We start from the raw sequence: 22750 nt of genomic DNA, 5'->3' as shown, positions 1-22750 counted from the left end.
CCAAGATGCTCTTTTTATACCCAGTCATGTTAATGACCTATTGCCAATTGACCTAATGAGTTGCAATTTGGTCCTCCAGCTGTTCCTTTTTTGTACCTTTAACTTTTCCAGCCTCTTATTGCCCCTGTCCCAACTTTTTTGAGATGTGTTGCTGTCATGAAATTTCAAATGAGCCAATATTTGGCATGAAATTTCAAAATGTCTCACTTTCGACATTTGATATGTTGTCTATGTTCTATTGTGAATACAATATCAGTTTTTGAGATTTGTAAATTATTGCATTCCGATTTTATTTACAATTTGTACTTTGTCCCAACTTTTTTGGAATCTGGGTTGTAAATGTAAATGGTAATTATTAGTAAATTATTGTGCTATAAGATGATTAAAACACTTGGGGACATTCTTTTTTAGGAACATATTCAAATCAGCACCCTTTGTTGATCATTTATATTCCTTATATGTTGATACTGGGTCAGAAATTCTGCTTGATGATGTCTTTTAGAGGCACGATCAGAAGGTAGCCCTGTTAATCATATGATCATGCCTGCTAACTTCATTCTTCACAGTGCCACACAGTTTTCTACCCAAAATCCCCCTGGGCATCAAAAGTTAAGGGCAAGCCTGGTCCTCTACCCACAATTCCTGTGGGTATCTTATTATGGGGCAAGATTCTTTTACCCACAATTCCCTTGAGCCAAAAACAGACCAGACTCCTTTACCCACAGTCTCTCTGGGTCTCCACGAGCAGAAATTGTGATTGACAAATGTGAATTGTAAAATGATTTCTTGATAGACACCCATTAACACATTATGTTCTTCTTTTTAAATTTATTATTAATTAATTCATTCATTCATTCCTCAAGAGATGAACACACAGAGGATGCTCCTGAATCACACCCTGCTAGACACATCATTGTTTTTATTTATTTATTTTATTTTATTTTATTTTATTTTTTTCTCCAGAACCCTTGCTGAATTGTGGAACTCTCATGACCTCCCTGAGGCCAGCACTTTGGAGATGGTGTGAATGTGGCGATGGTGCTATAAAAGCTCTGCTGTGGTTGCTGAGGGAAAATAGGACTTTATGTTCCTCTAAGGAAACAGTTCTCTGTTTATTTTTATTTATTTATTTATTTATTTATTATTTTTTTTACAGCTAGAACAGAGAAAATGAGTCTCTCATGCATTCTGCTGAGAGAGAACTCACTTCTGAAAAGCATCTGATGACTGTAATGTCCCATATGTCCTACAACACACACACACACACACACACACACACACAAAAAAAAAAAGACAGAGAGAATGAATCATTGTCTTAGAAAAAAAAAGTGTGTGTGTGTGTGTGTGTGTGTGTGTGTGTGGTGTTTTACTTACTCTGTCCTAAGCACAATGTCCCCACAATGACAAGATGACATCGCCATTAAAATGTCGACACTGTCGTGAGATTTTGCCCATGCCTGTGAGGAAAAATACTCCTTTAGAAGAAACGTCTTTCAGGGGAAATAAAAGAGTCCGTCATGCTCTCATGGCTGCACATCTGTACAATTCACACGAGTCAACTGTTATACTTGAAAAGCTAATTACATTATGTCCAGATGTTTGTTTAAATGCAAAATAAAATAAATAAGTAATGAAGTGATAGAGTTGATGTTGAGAATTTTTGGTTATATTCATTCAGAGAGAGAGAGAGAGAGAGAGAGAGAAAGCAAGAGAGAGAGAGAGAAAGGATGAATGAATTAAATAAAGAACAATTGGGCAGAGAACTGATTTTTCCTTCTAACTAACTAACTGCATAAACAAACAAACAAATGAACTTAATTGTGGTAAAATATTTTTTCATTCCATTAATATTCATGATTCTTTCAGCATGAATGAAGTTATATATATATATATATATATATATATATATATATATATATATATATATATATATATATATATATAATGAATGGGAGTTATACACATGTGTGCAGAAAAAAAAACATCCTTACAAACACTTTAATAAATGTGATGAGGAATTCTTCTCCACTTTCCATAATAAAAAAAAAATCCTAAATTATGAACAGTTTTATTTAAAAATAGATAAATGAATAAAATGTAAGGAATAAATCCACCATATGTGGTGCTGTTACAGTAAAATAATCAGTGACAGGGTGATGGTGTAAAGAGTTACATACTCATTAATTATGTGTCAACTGTATTATAGAAACAATGATGTATTAGAATGTTGCAGGCTCTGAAAGAGATCACAGAGAGTAAGACAGATTCTGAGAGAGAGAGAGAGAGAGAGAGAGAGAGATCACAGGAAGTGAGACAGTTTCCGAGAGAGAGAGAGAGAGAGAGAGAGCTCTCAGAGAGTGAGACAAGCTGTGAAAGATTACAGAGAATGAGACAAACTCTGAGACAGAGGTCACAGAGAGTGAGACAGGCTCTGAGAGATGGCAGAGAATAAGACAGACTCTGATACAGATGTCACAGAGAATGAGACAGGCTCTGAAAGAGGTCATAGAGAGTGAGACAGGCTCTGAGAGAAAGATCACAGAGAGTTAAACACGCACTGAAAGAGGTCACAGAGAGTGAGACAGGCTCTGAGAGATGGCAGAGAATGAGACAAACATTGATTGAGAGTGGCCTCTAAACATCATACTACAGGCATGGAGATGTTTATCTGACAATAGCATCATCCTAACAGTGCTCCTGATTACATCACAGTCAGGATATCTAATCCGCATGCATCATTAAATAATAACACTGTCTCACACTGACACACGTCTGCTCTCAGCTTCACATCTGCTCGTCTTTTATCTCTGACTGAAAAACAATAACAGCATGTTGTACTGCTTTATTTCCTTTCGCTCCTTACAAAAGTCACATGGCTTTCCTGTGGAAATAATCATGTGACCTTTTCATTTATTCATTGTTTTAAAAAATAATTCACTCATTTTCATGTGATTTGTTAAACATGGTTCATTGTTCATTAGATTTCTCCACATTATTGATTATTTTAACATTAGATTTTTTTACACGTCATTCATTTGATGTTTCCTCATGATTCATTACTTTTGACTTTTTTTCATGTGATTTCTACATTCATTTATTCTCACTTATAAGACCTGTGATTATTATTTATATGATGTTAGATGTGTTCATGTGAGTTCTTCGCTTTCCATTAGATTTTGGGGCATGGCTATGGGGATTTGTGTTTGTTCAGCTAAAAGAGCATTAGTGAGATCAGACACTGATGTTGAGTGAGGAGGTCTGGGGTGCAGTCGGTGTTCCAGTTCATCCCAAAGGTGCCTGCCTCAGGTATGATTCTATTCTGGTTTGTGGAGGTGTCATAGTACAGAGTAAGTACTGGTTAAATATGTAAATGACCTGCTGCCTGCCTCAGGCTGTGGTTGTAATTCCAGTCTAGTTAGTGGAGGTGTCATAGTACAGAATAAGCACTGGTTAAAGATGTAAATGACCTGCTGCATGTCTCAGGTTGTGGATATAATTCCAGTTTGGTTAACAGAGGGGTCATAGTACAGAATAAGCACTGGTTAAAGATGCAAATGACCTGCTGCATGCCTCAGGTTGTGGATATCATTCCAGTTTGGTGAACATAGTACAGAATAAGCACTGGTTAAAGATGCAAATGACCTGCTGCATGCCTCAGGTTGTGGATATCATTCCAGTTTGGTTAACTAAGGGGTCATACTACAGAATAAGTGCTGGTTAAAGATGTAAATGACCTGCTGTCTACCTCAAGTTGTGGATATAATTCCAGTCTGGTGAGTGAAGGTGTCATAGTATAGAATAAATGCTGGTTAAAGATGCAAATGACCTGCTGCTTACCTCAGGTTGTGGATATGATTTCATTTCAATCCTATTCAACTCAAATGCAGTATTTAACTCTACTGACTAGTTTCGTAATAAAAGAGTGCATGTCATGCTGTTACATTAGTTGATTATAATCAACTAAAGTTGATTAAAGTTTTTTTATTCCTCTTTATATCACAGCAACTTGCAAATTATTGTAATATGTAAATTATAAAATAATGACACCTTGTACTTTTTTATACATTTCTAATTACATGTTGTAATGTGATGAAATGTCTATGAAACACTAAACAGTCGCCCCTCCGTCATCAGCCTCGTGTTTTCAGCTTGTAATGTTACCAAGAAATTGAAAAGCATAAAGTCATGTCCTGAACATGCTATTGCTATAGAAATGAAAGTATTAATATAACCCTGTGATTTGCAGCTGCATTACTGTTAGCAAATTAATCAACACTCTCTGATGAAGTAGAATGGAGATGTCAACAGGGCTCTGTAAATGTTCCACAACATTGTTTATAACTACAAATGGAAAAAAGTGCAATATGTTGTTCTTTAATAAATAAAAATAGTAATTATTCATATAGCAATGTGTTATGAGAGGGTTAAAGCACGGGGACATTCTTATATTGGAAACTAATTAAATTATCACCCATGTTGATCAGTTTTTATTCCTTATATGTTGATACAGGGTCAGAAATTCAGTGGAGTTGAGTTCAGTCAGGGATCTGTGTATGACACTCGAGTTCTCCCACTCCAACCTTAACACACTATGTCTTCATGGTTTCACTATGTCTCATATGGTTTGTTATGTAACATAATGAAAATAATGATAATGAGGAAGAGGTATTAAGCTCCTAGTGATGAACAGACCATAGTTGTATAACTAATTTTAATAATCTAAATTTAATTTCTACAATTAAAAAAATTGTAGGAACTGAGTGATCACCCTATTCATTCATTCATTCATTCATTCATTCATTCATTCATTTCCAGTAACCTCTTTATTTTGGTTAGGTTAGAGAAGCAGCTGTTGGACCAAAAGGTTGCCGGTTTGATTCCCTGGACCAGCAGAAATAGCTGAAGTACATTTGAGCAAGGCACCTAACCCCCAACTATTTCCCATATGTGTGCTCACATCCCCAGATGGGTTACAGAATTTCACTATGTTCTAATTAATTCATGTTAATTTAATTGGTGGATCTGGAGACTATCCCGGGAATACCGAGGACACAACATGAGAACTGACCCTGGATTGGACACAAGTCGATCACAGGGCACACGTTAGAACATCGTTAGAAAATAATCAATACTTCATCTCAACTTCATCTGTCCCATTACAGAAACCAATCTCTGACTGAAAAAGTCCAAAAGTATTTCTTGTCCTACATTCTTATTCATCTCATCTTATTATCTGTAGCTGCTTTATCCTGTTCTACAGGGTCGCAGGCGAGCTGGAGCCTATCCCAGCTGACTACAGGCGAAAGGCGGCGTACACCCTGGACAAGTCGCCAGGTCATCACAGGGCTTACATTCTTATTATTATTCTAAAATTTTGAACTTCTTAGTCAGTAGCCTCAGTTATAAGGATGGCGGGGATGAGAAAGACTGAATCACAGGCATAAATCTGACAGTTTCAAGAATCTGAACAAGTAAACTCAAGTAAACTGCGTATGTGACATCATGTGAGCAATATTGGAACAAATAAAACCACAGAACCTCCATGTGAAAAATGAATATGCAAAAATAAATGAATCATGCGTGCAAACTAATGTCTATTCTGTACGAGACTTTTTTTTTTAAAGAAGGTTATTTGCAGTGACATTCCCTGTGAACTTGTGACTGAAGCATCCCTGAAGTTTCACATATGCATTATTGTCAGAGGTGAGAATCTCTGGAGGGAGGAAACATACATACCCAGTTAGCAATGTGAGACACGCATGCCACTTTCTCTCTTTAACATGTGCAGGGTTAACGCTTAACGCTAAGTCCCTAGTGGGAACTGGAGAAATGTCAGGGTTATCTCTCTCACAGTAAATCCAGCTTAATGCACATGTTCTGAGTTAAAAGGACATTTTCCTTCTTGTGGTCAGGTGTTTTATTGCTGTGATATTTTTAGAGCAGCACAAGTAGAAAAATTTAACATCCTAGCAGCAGAAACAGATGTTAAAACTACAACAATACTTTTTAACCTTGAGGATGCATTTTCATTCACATCTTGAAGGTGAATAAATGCACAAATACATAGTTGTGATGACATTTAACTCTTGTAACTCATAAAAATGAAATTTTATTCTTTTGAAATGCATTTAATCATTCAGAAATGCACCATAAGCAACACTATCTCATTTTAGACTAAGTTCCTTTGTTGGATTTTGCTCTGAAATAATATTGCTGGTGGATAATTAGCATCCATGCTAATGACAGGATAGCAGTAAGTGCATTCACATAATTTATCCATCCATAGCCACTTATCCTGTGCAGGGTCATAGGCAAGCTGGAGCCGATCCCAGGTGACTGTGGGTGAGAGGCAGGGTACACCCTGGACAAGTCGCCAGATCATTGCAGGGCTGACACATGGAGGCAAACAAACATTCATATTCACACCTACAGTCAATTTAGAGTCACCAATTAGCCTAACCTGCATGTATTTGGACTGTGGGGGAAACTGGAGCACCCAGAGGAAAGTCAAGTCAAGTCAAGTTTATTTGTATAGCGCTTTTAACAATAAACATTGTTGCAAAGCAGCTTTACAGAATTTGAACGACTTAAAACATGAGCTAATTTTGTCCCTAATCTATCCCCAATGAGCACGCCTGTGGCGAAGGTGGCAAGGAAAACCTCCCTCAGACGACATGAGGAAGAAACCTCGAGAAGAACCAGACTCAAAAGGGAACCCATCCTCATTTGGGCAACAACAGACAGCATGACTATAACATTAACAGTTTCAACATGAAGTCAGTTTCGTTGATGTTGTAACTCTTCATTGATGGAAACTTGAGTGCAAAACTGTTCATGACAACTGCAGTCCTAAAGTTAGCAAGTCAACTGTAGTCCTCAGCCATAAAAGCATTACTGTAAGAGTCCAGAGCGTCCTCCAGGTGTAACCCTCAACTGTCCTCATGGGGCCATCCTTCACAGGAGTGATGCAATAAAACTCCGACCAGACACAGGGCACCAGGATGGATCAAGCAGGTCCGAGGGGCAGAAGAGGCCAGCATCTCAATCCCAGGACCAACATGTAACTCAGAGGGACATATTGGGGGGAGGGAGAGAGAGAGAGAAAACACAGGTTGTTAGGTATGCCCTAAAAATGACACAAGTATTAAATCTGTTTGGTAGGCTCGCAGAGATGAGAGTCTTGACATCAGGCATAATACACAACAATGGCATGTTAATATGGTTAAAAAATATCATGACCTGCTCTGGCTGGATGCTTGATTGGGTGATGGGAGCACACTCCTCAGCAATGATGAGATGCAGATGGGACCCTTAGGGCTGGCCAAGACAATTCAGTTACATTTCACCGGGTCTGGGACATGCGACAGAATGTCTGACGGCCGATTCCCTGCAGGCTACGATAACCAGTCGAGGTCTCCACGCTCTCCACCAAAAGATTTCCTGTTGACTCCATGTAACTCAGAGGGACAGATTTTTTTTTGGGGGGAGGGAAAGAAAACACAGATTGTTAGGTATGCCCAATGTCACCTGAATAAGTAGGAACAGTATACATATTGCACTGAGTACAAGCAAGGACTCCGGCAACTAACTATGACAGCATAACTAAAAGGGGAGAGCCAGAAGGTAACACAGGCATGAGGGAGCCCCGGGACAGAAAGCAGCCAGTCACTACACTGTCAACAAACGAGTGAGCAAGCGAGTGGGGACTGACAGCATCCATACATCCCAGTTTACCAAAACACTCTATGTCTGAGGACCCTCTAGATCTACACCTTTACCTCATAAACATCATTAACAAAAGGCTTGACTAAACAGATATGTTTTCAGCCTAGACTTAAATGCTGAGACTGTGTCCGATTCCCGAACACTACTTGGAAGGCTGTTCCATAACTGTGGAGCTTTGTAAGAAAAGGTTCTGCCCCCTGATGTAGCCTTCACTATACGAGGTACCAGCAGATAGCCTGCACCTTTTGATCTAAGTAGGCGTGGCGGGTCATAGAGGAGCAGAAGTTCACTCAGGTACTATGGTGCGAGACCATTTAGTGCTTTAAAGGTCAATAGTAGTATTTTATAATCAATACAAAATTTGATTGGGAGCCAATGCAGTGTGGATAAGACAGGGGTGATGTGGTCATATTTTCTAGTTCTAGTAAGGACTCTTGCTGCTGTATTTTGAACTAACTGGAGCTTGTTTATGCACTTATTGGAACATCCAGACAGTAAGGCATTACAATAATCCAACCTGGAGGTAACAAAAGCATGGACTAGTTTTTCCACATCATGTAATGACATTAAATTGCCTATCTTAGCAACATTTCTGAGATGAAAGAAAGCTATCCAGGTGATGTTATCAATGTGAGTTTCGAATGAAAGACTGGGGTCAATAATCACTCCGAGGTCTTTTACTGCTGCATGTGAAGAAACAGAAAGGCCATCCAGAGTTACTGTGGAATCAGAAAACTTACTTCTAGCTGTATGTGGTCCTAGTACAAGTACTTCAGTCTTGTCAGAGTTAAGCAGAAGGAAATTAATAAGCATCCAGTGTCTAATGTCCTTAACACATTCCTCAATTCTATAAAGCTGGTGTCTCTCATCAGGTTTTGCAGAGACATACAACTGTGTGTCATCAGCATAACAGTGGAAACTAATACAATGTTTACGAATAATATCACCCAGAGGTAACATATATAGAGAAAAAAGCAGTGGACCCAAGACAGAACCTTGTGGAACCCCAAACTTTACCTCAGTACATCTAGAAATATCACCATTTATATCAACATACTGATAACGATCAGTTAAATAAGACCTAAGCCAGGAGAGGGCCGTTCCCTTAACTCCTGTTGTCCTCATATTCTGTGTACACCCCGTGTCCTCCGGGTCAAAATGACCCGTCTTCAATAAACTCCTGATATAAACTACATTAAGTGATTTTTATAAACTAAATCTTATTTTGCTTTATGAAACAACTTATCATTCACCACAAATTGTGTAAATACCTGAGTTTTCACTCTTCACTTGGCAGAAAGACTGCATTTAATCAAGACACCACTCATTGCTATGACACTGCCAATTACATTTTTGTTTTACTCTAGGTGGAAATTAATATTTGTGTAGCATTTCTCTAGCTTAGAAATAATAGAAATGTACAAAAAATCCTTTTGAATGCATTTTATTCACCCCAATGGGTCAGTTATTCATTTTATTTTATTTTATTTATTTATTTTATGCTCGTGAAAGATCTGAGAAAAATTACCATACAACACAACTTAGTCAACTATTTAGCACATGTAGGGCAATATGCAAATGCATAGCTTTTGCAGATATATTTCTGACACCTGCAGCACACAGTATGTGTTTTACAGTCCTTCTTTGGAGGGCAGAACTGACATCTCTTCCTCTTATTTGCTCCAGCTGGGGCAGTGGCTGTGGTAGCTGGATCGTCAGGTGGATGAGGAAATCTGGAGGTTTGAGTGTTTGGGGTAGTGTCATCTGAAGCACCTTTATAGCACAGGAGCAATATTGATACAATTGTATCAGATCACAGGCAGTGCAGTACACGGGAAAGTCAGCTTAAGAACATTCTCGCATTTTGTGGGAACGTCCAGGCTTAGGGGGCATAGGTGGAATAGTTTATATATTTTTTGTAATTGCCCTCCTGTATGTGCTTGTTGTTATTTCTTTGATTTTATTTTTTGTCCTCATTTATCATTTACACTGCTTTTATATATTTAAGTGTCATATGGACTTCTGATGTCTGAAAGAAAGTTTATTATATTACTATTATAACTCTGTGAGTCTGATTCCAACTCAATTTGACTGTCGGGTCATTTTGACCCGAAGACCAAAGGTGTGACTTTTTTTGTACAGCTTACAGGGAAATATGAATAAAGGCAACAATTCAATTTTTCTAATGTTGGGGTCAAGCTAGGAGCACTCATGAAATTTCAAGTTTGAAAAAAAATGTTAAGGGGGTTTTTATTTTGTTTTTAACAAAGTTTCGGGTCATTTTGACCCGAAGGCAACACAACATTTTCTAGTCTATCCAGAAGAATGGAATGATCAATGGTATCAAATGCTGCACTAAGGTCAAGCAACACAAGTAGCGAGACACAGCCCTGATCAGATGCCAACAGTAGGTCATTTACCACTTTAACCAGTGCTGTCTCTGTGCTATGATGAGGTCCAAATCCTGACTGATACATTTCATGGATGTTATTCCTATGTAAATATGAGCATAACTGCTGTGCCACAGCTTTTTCAAGGATCTTGGAGATAAAGGGGAGGTTTGATATTGGCCGATAATAGGACAGCTGACAGGGATCAAGGTTGGGTTTTTTAATCAGGGGTTTGATCACTGCTAGCTTAAAGGATTTGGGTACATAGCCAATCGTAAGAGAAGAATTTATTATTTTTAGAAGCGGTTCAATTACTTCAGGTATTATCTGTTTGAATAGATGTGTAGGTAAGGGATCTAGTATGCAAGTTCAGGCTTTTGATGCCGAGATTAATGAAAGTAATTCAGTTTCTTTAAGGGGAGTAAAACATTCTAACTGATGATCTGATACAGTTATATAGTTAACTACAAGGTCACTTTCATTGTCTGACCTTAAATTAGTAGTTTGAATTTTATATATATATATATATATATATATATATATATATATATATATATATATATATATATATATGTGTGTGTGTGTGTGTGTGTGTGTGTGTGTGTGCTTGAAAGTTTGTGAACCCTTTAGAATTTTCTATATTTCTGCATAAATATAACCTAAAACATCATCAGATTTTCACACAAGTCCTAAAGGTAGATAAAGAGAACCCAGTTAAGCAAATAAGACAAAAAAAATTATCCTTGGTCATTTATTTACTGAGGAAAATGATCAAATATTACATATCTGTGAGTGGCAAAAGTATGTGAACCTTTGCTTTCAGTATCTGGTGTGACCCCCTTGTGCAGCAATAACTGCAACTAAATGTTTCCAGTAACTGTTGATCAGTCCTGCACACCGGCTTGATGGAATTTTAGCCCATTCCTCTCTACAGAACAGCTTCAACTCTGGGATGTTGGTTAGGGTGCATCAGTTGCCCCCTAAAAATGAAAAGTTCCTCTGATCATGATGCATTTTTGTTTTTCTGTTCCTGTTGGTAAGAAAACACACTAGGTGAAATATTTTGACAAAATTCAAAAGTTTAATGGTGGCACCAGGAGCTCAAAGTTATGGAAAAAGCTGCTATTTTATAGCTTTTATGACAAAATTTCAATCACTTTTCATGAAACATTATGGCACCTTATAGAGTATACCAAATATCTTAGATACACATTTTTAGTACATATTCTAAATATATTATCAAGCACAGTTTGAGTTTTAGCTGTTCATTGAATCATTGTTCAACTACTTTTAAACAATACAAATGTATTATGAATCACATTAATGCTTCTCAATCCCTTGCAAAGGTTCTTAACATGATCTCTGGGTCACAAGAAATCAATAAATGGAGTCCAACATTGTGATTCAAACCTTACGCGAAAACATAAAATAAGCGTTTTTTTGGCAAAAAATGAACCTCATGGTGCCACCATTAGACTTTTGAATATGGTCAAAAAATTTTACAGGATGTCTTTATTGGTGAAAAAGAACACCCAAACAAAAATGCATCAGATTTTATGAAAGTGAGGGCAACTGATGCACCCTAATGTTGGTGGGTTTCCTCACATGAACTGCTCGCTTCAGGTCCTTCCACAACATTTCGTTTGGATCAAGGTCAGGACTTTGACTTGGCCATTCCAAAACATTATTCTTCTTTAACCATTCTTTGGTAGAACGACTTGTGTGCTTAGGGTCATTGTCTTGCTGCATGACCCACGTTCTCTTGAGATTCAGGTCATGGACAGATGTCCTGACATTTTCCTTTAGAATTTGCTGGTATAATTCAGAATTCATTGTTCCATCAATGATGACAAGCCGTCCTGGCCCAGATGTGTGCCCAAATCCAGAATCCAGGGACACATGTCTGCCCAGGGGCATTTTGAGTTATTGACAGATTCAGAAAGTACAGTTTCTAAGCTTTCCAATGATGCCTTCCATGTGGAGATCTGACAATATTTGAAGAATGTGTGGCCTTTTGAAAGTGTATACCTCTTAAAACAGAAAAGGGAGAAAATCGCCCTCAAAGTTTTCCATCTCAGCTACTCTGGGTGTAGGGCGGGCACATAATGGTGCTCATTTGCATGATATTAAGGAAAGCCCTACCCCCTATGAGCTAGCACGATACTACTTTCATGTAAACAAAGATCACCACGTCAATTTTCCTTCCATGCAAAGTATGCCCCAAACAATTATGAAGTACAAAAATAAGTCCTAAAGTATATTTTAACGTTTTGTGGTTGAAAAATTACTCACACCATAAGAAAGATAGCACAATGATGACACAACTAACACAACGCTAGTTTCATGTAAAGCCTCGGTCACAACCGGCCGTACGTGCTCCTACGGCCGGTCTACATGCAAAAAATGCAAGAAACGCATGGAGAGCGCGTGTGAAACGCACGAGCGCGCGTGTGATATGCTGATTTTCGAGCTGCAGACCGGCCACAGACCGGCCGCAGAAGTTCTTTGTCATGTCAAACAAACTCTATGGGCGCTTACATTTTTTTCAGGTTGCAAGACAAACGTACGGCCAACGTGCGTCTTTCTCCATGAACAAAAAAAAAAAAAACGCAGCGATTTGGGAAATGCCAAAAATCACACGGCCAGAAAATTGTACATCCGGTTGTGACCTAGGCTTAACCAAACCACAACACTCTCCGTTACATGCAAAGATAACCACACAGCCTTAGGTTAATAAACTTACCCCATCAGAAAGAGAAATGGCGCCTTGCACACACCAATGCCTCCGATGGAATGTAATCCTAGCTTCCTTTTGGTTGGGTTTTTTTGCTAGAAATGGTTATCTCTGATGTAAAAACCGTGTGTCTGTTTGCTTCGCGGTGTTTCAGCTCCTCTGCGCTCTGTTTTGCTTGCTCATTCCATAGTGAAATTACATGCCTGTATGCAGCTTAAGTAGCCATGAGCTCAGCTCGTATCATACAGCTGATTCGCGAAAAAAAAAGTCTTTAATCATCATGTGAATGGCCCATATGGTAATTTACCCACACCCCCCAGCAGGCTACAGTCCTGACAAAAATGAGACAATTTGCAACAAAAAATGTATGCTTTTCCAAGAAAACAATCTATTATCTGAAATCCTGATTGCATTCTTCAAGATCTCAACTTGCACATGATGGAAAAAAAAACAAAAATCACAAATTTCGAAAAAAAATGCTTCTTTTGCGATTATCTCGGATTTGTTTCAGCCGACATGTGTCCCTGGATTTGGTGAGGCGTCACATAGCAAAACAGGCCCAAACCATGATACTACCACCACCATGTTTCACAGATGGGATAAGGTTCTTATGCTGGAATGCAGTGTTTTCCTTTCTCCAAATGTAATGCTTCTCATTTCAACAAAAAAGTTTTATTTTGTTCTCATCCATCCACAAAACATTTTTTCCAATAGCCTTCTGGCTTGTCCACGTGATCTTTAGCAAACTGCAGACTAGCAGCAATATTCTTTTTGGAGAGCAGTGACTTTCTCCTTGCAACCCTGCCATGCACAGCATTGTTGTTCAGTGTTCTCCTGATGGTGGACTCATGAACATATTAGCCAGTGTGAGAGAGGCCTTCAGTTGCTTAGAAGTTACCTTGGGGTCCTTTGTGACCTCGCCGACTATTACTCGCCTTGCTCTTGGAGTGATCTTTGTTGGTCGACCACTCCTGGGGAGGGTAACAATGGTCTTGAATTTCCTCCATTTGTAGACAATCTGTCTGACTGTGGATTGGTGGAGTCCAAACTCTTTAGAGTATGGTTTTGTAACCTTTTCCAGCCTGATGAGAATCAACAATGCTTTTTTCTGATGTCCTCAGAAATCTCCTGATCAGACTTTGATAGATCCCTGTTCTTGAAATAAAACAGGGTGCCCACTCACACCTGATTATCATCCCATTGATTGAAAATACCTGACTCTAATTTCACCTTCAAATTAACTGCTAATCCTAGAGGTTCACATACTTTTGCCAGTCACAGATATGTAATATTGGATCATTTTCCTCAATAAATAAATGACCAAGTATAATATTTTTGTCTCATTTGTTTAACTGGGTTCTCTTTATCTAATTTTAGGACTTGTGTGAAAATCTGATGATGTTTTAGGTCATATTTATGCAGAAATATAGAAAATTCTAAAGGGTTCACAAACTTTCAAGCATCACTGTATGCTGTGTGTTAAGAACTTAAGTGTGTTGAGCAATATTTGCATGTCACTGAATTCTTACAGGAATCTGGGAGGTGCTAAAGAAGGCAACTGGACTTACTTGAAATCCTTGAAGACATTTCACCTCTCATCTGAAAGGCTTCTTCAGTTCTGTCTGACTAGTGGGGAGTTCCAGGTCTTTATCCTCTAGTGAACCAAAAGCAACCCTAAGGAGAGTCATTGAGTTCACATGGGTCCTTGACCCTCTCAGCCATCCTGTAGGTTCATAGGGTCAGAATTTAGTCACATACTCTAAACTGTAGTTTACTCTGTAGCCTAATGCACTCCTTCTCAGAAATGTAACTAAATATTGTGCCAATGTAGACTGCAACAGTTCTACGTTGGCAGACTACAGCTTTTGGATTTTCATTAAAGTCATTTATTTGAAATCTGAAGGACACTTTCTTCTCCTTCTTCTTCTTCTTCTTCTTCAGTGTTCTGCCTGATGGCAGGTCCACTCTGACAGCTTCAGCCATCAAACTTTCTAGGGAAGAATTACAATAGTGGTTTCCTGTTTGTTGCCTTCTTCTGGGTTATTATAGAGATTTTCTCCTTTCAACCATTCACACCTATGGACAATTTAGAGCAGCCAATTAACCACTACACCACTGTGCTGTGAAGGACACTTTACCTGTGTTTAAAATATCCTTTCTGTTTATTTCACATACAGTTTTTACACAATCCAGACTTCCATGTTTGAAGCATGTCTAGTGGAACAGTCAGAAAATCACAGTTGTGTGAAGGTGCATCTCTTTATAAGATAATGAACATGACATGAGTGTGGTTAAAATTCATCTGATAACTTTTTTTTTCTTAAAATGTAGAAAAAAGACAATGACTGGGACAGAGAACAGTGTATTATAGTGAAAAATGAGCTCCTGTGTGTATCTGGAGGTGTTTTAATGATCTTATGTGTGTTTTAATTAGCTTTAATAGCCTCTCTGACCCTCCTTACCTTTTATTTGCTAATTAACTCAAGGCTGTCCTTGATCTCCACTGAATAAAATGGTGCAATCTGTTTTAAACAGCCATCTTATAATTCCTCAAAGTTTTACCCAAGCTCGATATAACCACTCATCTGAAGACAAAAATAAGAGAAGAAAAAAAATCTTAGGTCTTACCAGAAGGCAGTTCCACTGCAAGATAATCAGCTAGAAGAACTAAGTTTCAGTGCTGCAGAATAATAACAATCAAAACTTTTTAAGAAGAAGAAACCTATTTGTCACATGCACACTCAAGCACAGTGAAATTCATCTTCAGCATTTAACCCATCTGAAGCAGTGAAGCAGTGAACACACGCAAATACCCAGAGCAGTGGGCAGCCACAGCACCCGGAGAGCAGTTAGGGGTTAGGTATCTTGCTCAAGGGCACTTCAGCCCAAGGCCACCCCATGTTAACCTAACTGCATGTCTTTGAACTATGGGGGAAAGTGGAGCATCTGGAGGAAACCCATGCAGACATGGGGAGAACATACAAACTCCACACAGAAAGACCCCCCCATCAGCCACTGGGCTCAAACACAGAACCTTCTTTCTGTGAGGTGACAGTGCTAACCACCACACCACCGTCCCGCCCTTCAGTCATGCATGCAGTCAAAGCATGTCCGGTTTCCAAACTTTATTTCTTTAGTTTTGGATTGAAACTACAAGTCTAATGTAGCCAAAAAGCCCATCCATCCATTATCTGTAGCCACTTATCCTGTTCTACAGGGTTGCAGGCAAGCTGGAGACTATCCCAGCTGACTATGGGTGAGAGGTGGGGTACACCCTGGACAAGTCACCAGGTTATTGCAGGGCTGACACATATGGCCCTTTTCCACTACCCTTTTTCAGCTCGCTTCAGCTCACTTCAGCCCGACACGGCTCGCGTTTCAACTACTTTAGAGCAGCACGACTCAGCTCGCTTCAGCCCTGCTTAGCACCCAAAACTCGCACGGTTTTGGAGTGGGGCTGAAGCGAGCCAAACCGAGCCGAGTGGGGCTGGGGGCGTGAGCAGACACTCCCCTGTGCACTGATTGGTGAGGAGGAGTGTCCTCACATGCCCACACACACCCCGCGAGCATGCTGGGATCTGTAAACACCGTAAACCCAGAAGAAGAAGAATTACGAATTACGAGAATTTCTGAAGCCTTATGCGCCTCGCCTCATCTATACACTCTTGCCAGTATCTGTTGGCATTGTTGGTGACAACAAGCCACAGCACCAAGACCAGCAACACTAACAACTCCATGTTTATTGTTTACTATCCGGGTCATGAGACTACCGCTTAAAAGATCACTGATGTCACTGTTTGTGCCACCTAACGACATCACGTGACATCCACCCACTTTCGCTAACTCCACCCAATGTGTCCACCCACTTCCAGCCAGCACGGTTCAGCACGGTTGTAGTCGAAATGCAACTCCAACAGCCCTGCTCAGCTCGACTCAGCATGGCACGGCTCAGCCCAACTCAGCCGCATTGGTAGTGGAAAAGCGGCAATAGAGACAAACAGCCATTCACACTCACGGTCAATTTAGAGCCACCAATTAACCTAACCTGCATGTCTTTGGAGTGTGGGGGGAACCGGAGCACCCAGAGGAAACCCACGCAGACACGGGGAGAACATGCAAACTCCACACAGAAAGATCCTCGCCGGCAGCTGGGCTCAAACCCAGAACCTTCTTGCTGTGAGGTGACAGTGCTAACCACTACACCACTGTGCCGCCCCACTAAAAAGTCATCCTTTAAAAAAAAAAAAGCATTTCATGTGTCTCATGCATTTTTGTCTCTCTGTATGTCTGAGTGTCCAGAATCCAACAGCGCTGTAGTATAGTGGAGTATATATGTTGAGTTATTGCTTCAGCACCACGGACAGTTACCACATCCTTCATCCATCTTATATAGAGATCACAGCAATGAAATGTGGGGCGGCACGGTGGTGTAGTGGTTAGCGCTGTCGCCTCACAGCAAGAAGGTCTGGGTTCGAGCCCCGTGGCCGGCGAGGGCCTTTCTGTGTGGAGTTTGCATGTTCTCCCCGTGTCCGCGTGGGTTTCCTCCGGGTGCTCCGGTTTCCCCCACAGTCCAAAGACATGCGGTTAGGTTAACTGGTGACTCTAAATTGACCGTAGGTGTGAATGTGAGTGTGAATGGTTGTCTGTGTTTATGTGTCAGCCCTGTGATGACCTGGCGACTTGTCCAGGGTGTACCCCGCCTTTCGCCCGTAGTCAGCTGGGATAGGCTCCAGCTTGCCTGCGACCCTGTAGAAGGATAAAGCGGCTAGAGATAATGAGAGAGATGATGAGCAATGAAATGTTTAAACATTCATAGAAATACCTAAATGTTCCAACAAGGTGACTAGTGTGGAACCGTTCATCATATTTCCACACAAAAGAAACACAGTTGGTGTGATTCAAGCATCAAAGTATTGATAATCTGGAACCAAAAGCCAGTGACATCAGGGGCATGGGGAAGGGGCCTGCTTATTGCCATGACAACATGTTATTTAAATGACATAATAAATAAAACAACATCAGTGCTAAAACTCCAGAAAAAAAAAATTAATAAGTTCACAGGTACAGTAACTGAGTCAGACAGATAGATAGATGGAAAGATAGACACTCAGACAGATAAACAGCCAGATAAACTCTTGGACAGATAAAAAGACACACAGAAATATGTTTAGGTCACCAGGTAACCTCAACAGCCAGCCAGCCAGACACTTCAAAAATACCCACTCAAACAGATACATAGACAGAACTTCTAATAAACAGAGTCAGATAGATAGACACAAAGAAGTAGACAGACAGCTATTCAGCTAACCAGATACTCAAAGAAACAGACAGACAGACAGACAGACAGACAAATAAACAAAAAGACATGGACAGAAAATAAAATTAAATGGAAGAAATACCACATTTATACTGAGGTGCATTGTGGATCGGGTGGCAGCCAAAGGCGGAGGCCCTGGCGTACTGATCCCCAACTGACAAAACTGGCTTTTGGGACATGGAATGTTACTTCTCTGGTGGGGAAGGAGCCTGAGCTTGCGCATGAGGTTGAGAGGTACTGACTAGATATAGTTGGGCTCACCTCAACGCATAGCTTGGGCTCTGGAACCAATTTCCTGGAGAGGGGTTGGACTCTCTTCCATGCTGGAGTTGCCAAGGGTGAGTGGTGCCAGGCAGGGGTGGGGCTATTGGTAGCCCCCCAGTTCAGCGTGCTAACATTGGAGTTCTCCCCAGTAAATGAGAGGGTCATTTCCCTGCGCCTTTGGGTCGGGGAATGGTCTCTGACTGTCATTTGTGCTTATGCACCAAATGGTAGTTCAGAGTACTCAGCCTTCTTGGAGTCCTTGAGTGGGGTACTTGACAGTGCACCATGAGGGGACTCCACTGTTTTACTGGGGGGCTTCAATGCTCATGCACTGAAAAAAAATGGCCTGTTAAATTAACACAAAAAAATCTTGTACATTGATTGCACTTATTAAAATCATATCCACTAAGACCAATTAAGTCATGTTCAGTCAAACAGAACATTACTTAATTGGTCTTAGTGGATATGATTTTAATAAGTGCAACCGATGTACAAGATTTTTTTGTGTTAATTTAACAGGCCATTTTTTTCAGTGTGTGGGCAATGACAGTGAGACCTGGAGGGATGTGATTGGGATGAACAGCCTGCCTGATCTGAACCTGAGCAGTGTTCTGTTGTTGCACTTCTATGTCATGCACAGTTTGACCATAAGGAACACCATGTTCGAGCATAAGGGTGTCCATAAGTACATGTGGCATGAGGACACCCTGGGTTATAGATCGATGATTGTGCTTAGTAGTTGTTTCATCTGATCTGCAACCGTATGTCTTGGACACTTGGGTGAAGAGAGGAGCAGAGCTGTCAACTGATCACTACCTGGTGGTGAGCTGGATCAGATGGTGGGGGAGGAGGCTGGACAGACCTGGTAGGCCCAACCGTGTAGTGAGGGTATGCTGGGAAAGTCTGGTGGAGACTCCTGTCCATCAGATCTTCAACTGCCATCTCTGTCAGAGCTTCAACTGCATACCAGGGGAGGATGGGGACATTGAGTCCAAGTGGACCATGTTCTGTACCTCCATTGCTGAGGTGGCTGTGCAGAGCTGTGGCTGCAATGTTGTTGGTGCCTGTCGTGGCGGTAATCCCAGAACCCGGTGGTGGACACCTGCGGTGAGGGGTGCCGTCAAGCTGAAGAAGGATTTCTATCAGGCTTGGTTAGCCTGTGGGTCTCCAGAGGCAGCTGACAGATACTGACAGACCAAGCGGAACATGGCTCTGGCAGTTGCTGAGGCAAAAACTCGGGTGTGGGAGGAATTTGGTGAGGCCATCAAAAGCGACTTTCAGTCAGCCTTGAAGAAATTCTGGCAAACTATCTGGCAGCTCAGGAAGGGGAAGCAGTGCTCTGTCCCTACTGTTTACAGTGGGGATGGAGTTCTGTTGACCTCAAATGGGAACATCATCCAGAGGTGGAAGGAATACTTCAAGGATCTCCTCAATCCCACCTCCATGTTGTCCAAGGAGTGACTCAGAGTCTGAGGGTGCTTGGGAGGACTCACCCATCACAAGGGCTGAGGTTGTCGAGGTGGTTAAAAAGCTCCTTGGTGGCTAGGCTCTGGGGGTGGATGAGATTCGTCCTGAGTTCCTGAAGGCACTGGATGTTGTTGGGCTGTCTTGGCTGACATGCCTCTTCAACATTGCATGGAGGTCAGGGACAGTGCCTCTGGATTGGCAGACTGGTGTGGTGGTCCCCCTTTTTAAAAAGGGGGACCGGAGAGTGTGTTCCAACTATAGGGGGATCACACTTCTCAGCCTCCCCAGGAAAGCCTATGCTGGGGTGATGGAGAGGAGAGTCCAGTTGATAGTTGAACCTCGGATTCAGGAAGAACAATGCAGTTTTTGTCCTGGTCATGAAACACTGGACCAGCTCTTTACCCTTGCAAGGGTACTGGAGGGTGCATGGGAGTTTGCCTAACTGGTCTACATGTGTTTTGTGGACCTGGAGAAGGCTTACAACTGTGTCCCTCAGGGTGCCCTGTGGGGGGTGCTTTGGGAGTATGCAGTTCAGGGCCCACTACTGCGAGCCATTTGGATCCTGTATGACCGGAGCAGGAATTTGGTTCGCATTGCTGGCAGTAAGTCGGACTCATTCACGGTGCACATAGGACTCCACTGGGACTGCCCTTTGTCACTGGTTCTGTTCATAACTTTTATGGACAGAATTTCTAGGTGCAGCCAAGGAGCGGAGGGTGTCCGGTTCGGTGGCATCAGAATCGCATCTCTGCTTTTTGAGGATGATGTGGTCCTGTTGGCTTCATCAATCTGTGACCTACATCATGTGCTGGGACAGTTTGCAGCCAAGTGTGAAGCAGCTGGGATGAGGATCAACACCTCCAAGTCCGTGGCCATGATACTCAGCCAGAAATGTGTCGAGTGCCTACTTCGGGTCAGGGGGGAGTTGCTACCTCAAGTGGAGGAGTTTAAGTATCTCAGGGTCTTGCTCATGAGTGAGGGTAGGGGGGAGCGGGAGTTGGACAGATGGATTGGGGCAGTGTCAGTAGTGATGCGGATGCTAAACCAGTCTATTATGGTAAAGAGAGAGCTGAGCCAAAAGGCAAAGCTCTCAATTTACTGGTCCATCTACATTCCCACTCTCACCTATGGTCATGAGCTGTGGGTAGTGACCGAAAGAATGAGATCACGGATACAAGCGGTTGAAATTAATTTTCTCTGCAGGGTGGCTGGGCTCTCCCTTACAGACAGGGTGAGAAGCTTGGTCATTCAGGAGAGACTCAGAGTAGAACTGCTGCTCCTCCACATCGAAAGGAGTCAGTTGAGGCGGTTCGGGCACCTTGTTAGGATACCCCCTGGACACCTCCCAGGGGAGGTTCTTTGGGCATGCACCACCAGGAGAAGAGCCCAGGGCAGACCCAGGACATGCTGGAGAGATTATATCTCTCGGCTGGCCTGGGAACACCTCGGTATCCCCCCAGAAGAGCTGATGGAGGTGGCCGGGGAGAGGGAAGCCTGGGCAGCTCAGCTTAGGCTGCTACCCCCACAAGTCGAACCTGGATAAGCAGCAGAAAATGGATGGATGGAAATACCACATTTATAGTCAATTGAGATTACATGAATGGAAGCTACATCAGTATCACTAATGCGATCAAAACTTTAAGCAGCTACAAAATAAGAACATCATCCTTTTATAGAAGGTGTTTATATCAAAATATAATGAAAGTGTGGCAGCAGGGGCGTGGTTGAGCACCAGTTTGTGAATGGAGGGTGAGGCTGGGGAAGGTGAGTGCTGAAGCAGACACACCTGTGTCTAATTAATGTTGTGTGTGTGTGTGCGTGCATTACACTTTTGAAAGCTGAAAAGCTACGTGTGGAATAAATGTGGAAATCGGTACTATTAAGTTTGAGAAAGGTACTATATAAATGTAAATTATTATTATTATTATTATTATTATTATTATTATTATTATGACCTGCCTGTCTCCGTGCTTCAGTGTCCACCCCACTCAGGGACCTGCGATAGAAATATTCAACTTTGGATGGGAAAATGTTCTCAAATCCTAAATATTTATTATTTGTATGAGTTCAATAGTTTTAATTGGCACAACTCTCCCATCTGATTGCCGCTGATTTGGTAATACACATGACGATGATGATGATGATGATGACGATGATGATGATGATGATGATGATGATGATGATCATCATCATCATCATCATCATCATCATCATCATCATCCTTCAGGGTTGAAGATGACCATAACTTCAATTTGTTGGGTGGTGGTTGTGGGTCTGGTTGCAGTCACACACACACACACACGCACACACACACACACACACACACACACACACACACACACACACACACACAGAGTGTGTGGTAGAGTATGTGTACAGTGGTGCTTGAAAGTTTGTGAATCCTTTAGAATTTTCTATATTTTGCATAATATGACCTAAAACATCATCAGATTTTCACACAAGTCCTAAAAGTAGATAAAGAGAACCCAGTTAAACAAATGAGACAAAAATATTATACTTGGTCATTTATTTATTGAGGAAAATGATCCAATATTACATATTTGTGAGTGGCAAAAGTATGTGAACCTCTAGGATTAGCAGTTAAGTTGAAGGTGAAATTAGAGTCAGGTGTTTTTAATCAATGGGATGACAATCAGGTGTGAGTGGGCACCCTGTTTTATTTAAAGAACAGGGATCTATCAAAGTCTGATCTTCACAACACGTCTGTAGAAGTGTATCATGGCACGAACAAAGGAGATTTCTGAGGACCTCAGAAAAAGCATTGTTGATGCTCATCAGGCTGGAAAAGGTTACAAAACCATACTCTAAAGAGTTTTTACTCCACCAATCCAC

Source organism: Neoarius graeffei, chromosome 2, assembly GCF_027579695.1.
Source record: "Neoarius graeffei isolate fNeoGra1 chromosome 2, fNeoGra1.pri, whole genome shotgun sequence".
NCBI classification, from domain to species: Eukaryota; Metazoa; Chordata; class Actinopteri; order Siluriformes; family Ariidae; genus Neoarius; species Neoarius graeffei.
Note: the sequence above shows the minus strand (reverse complement) of the source record.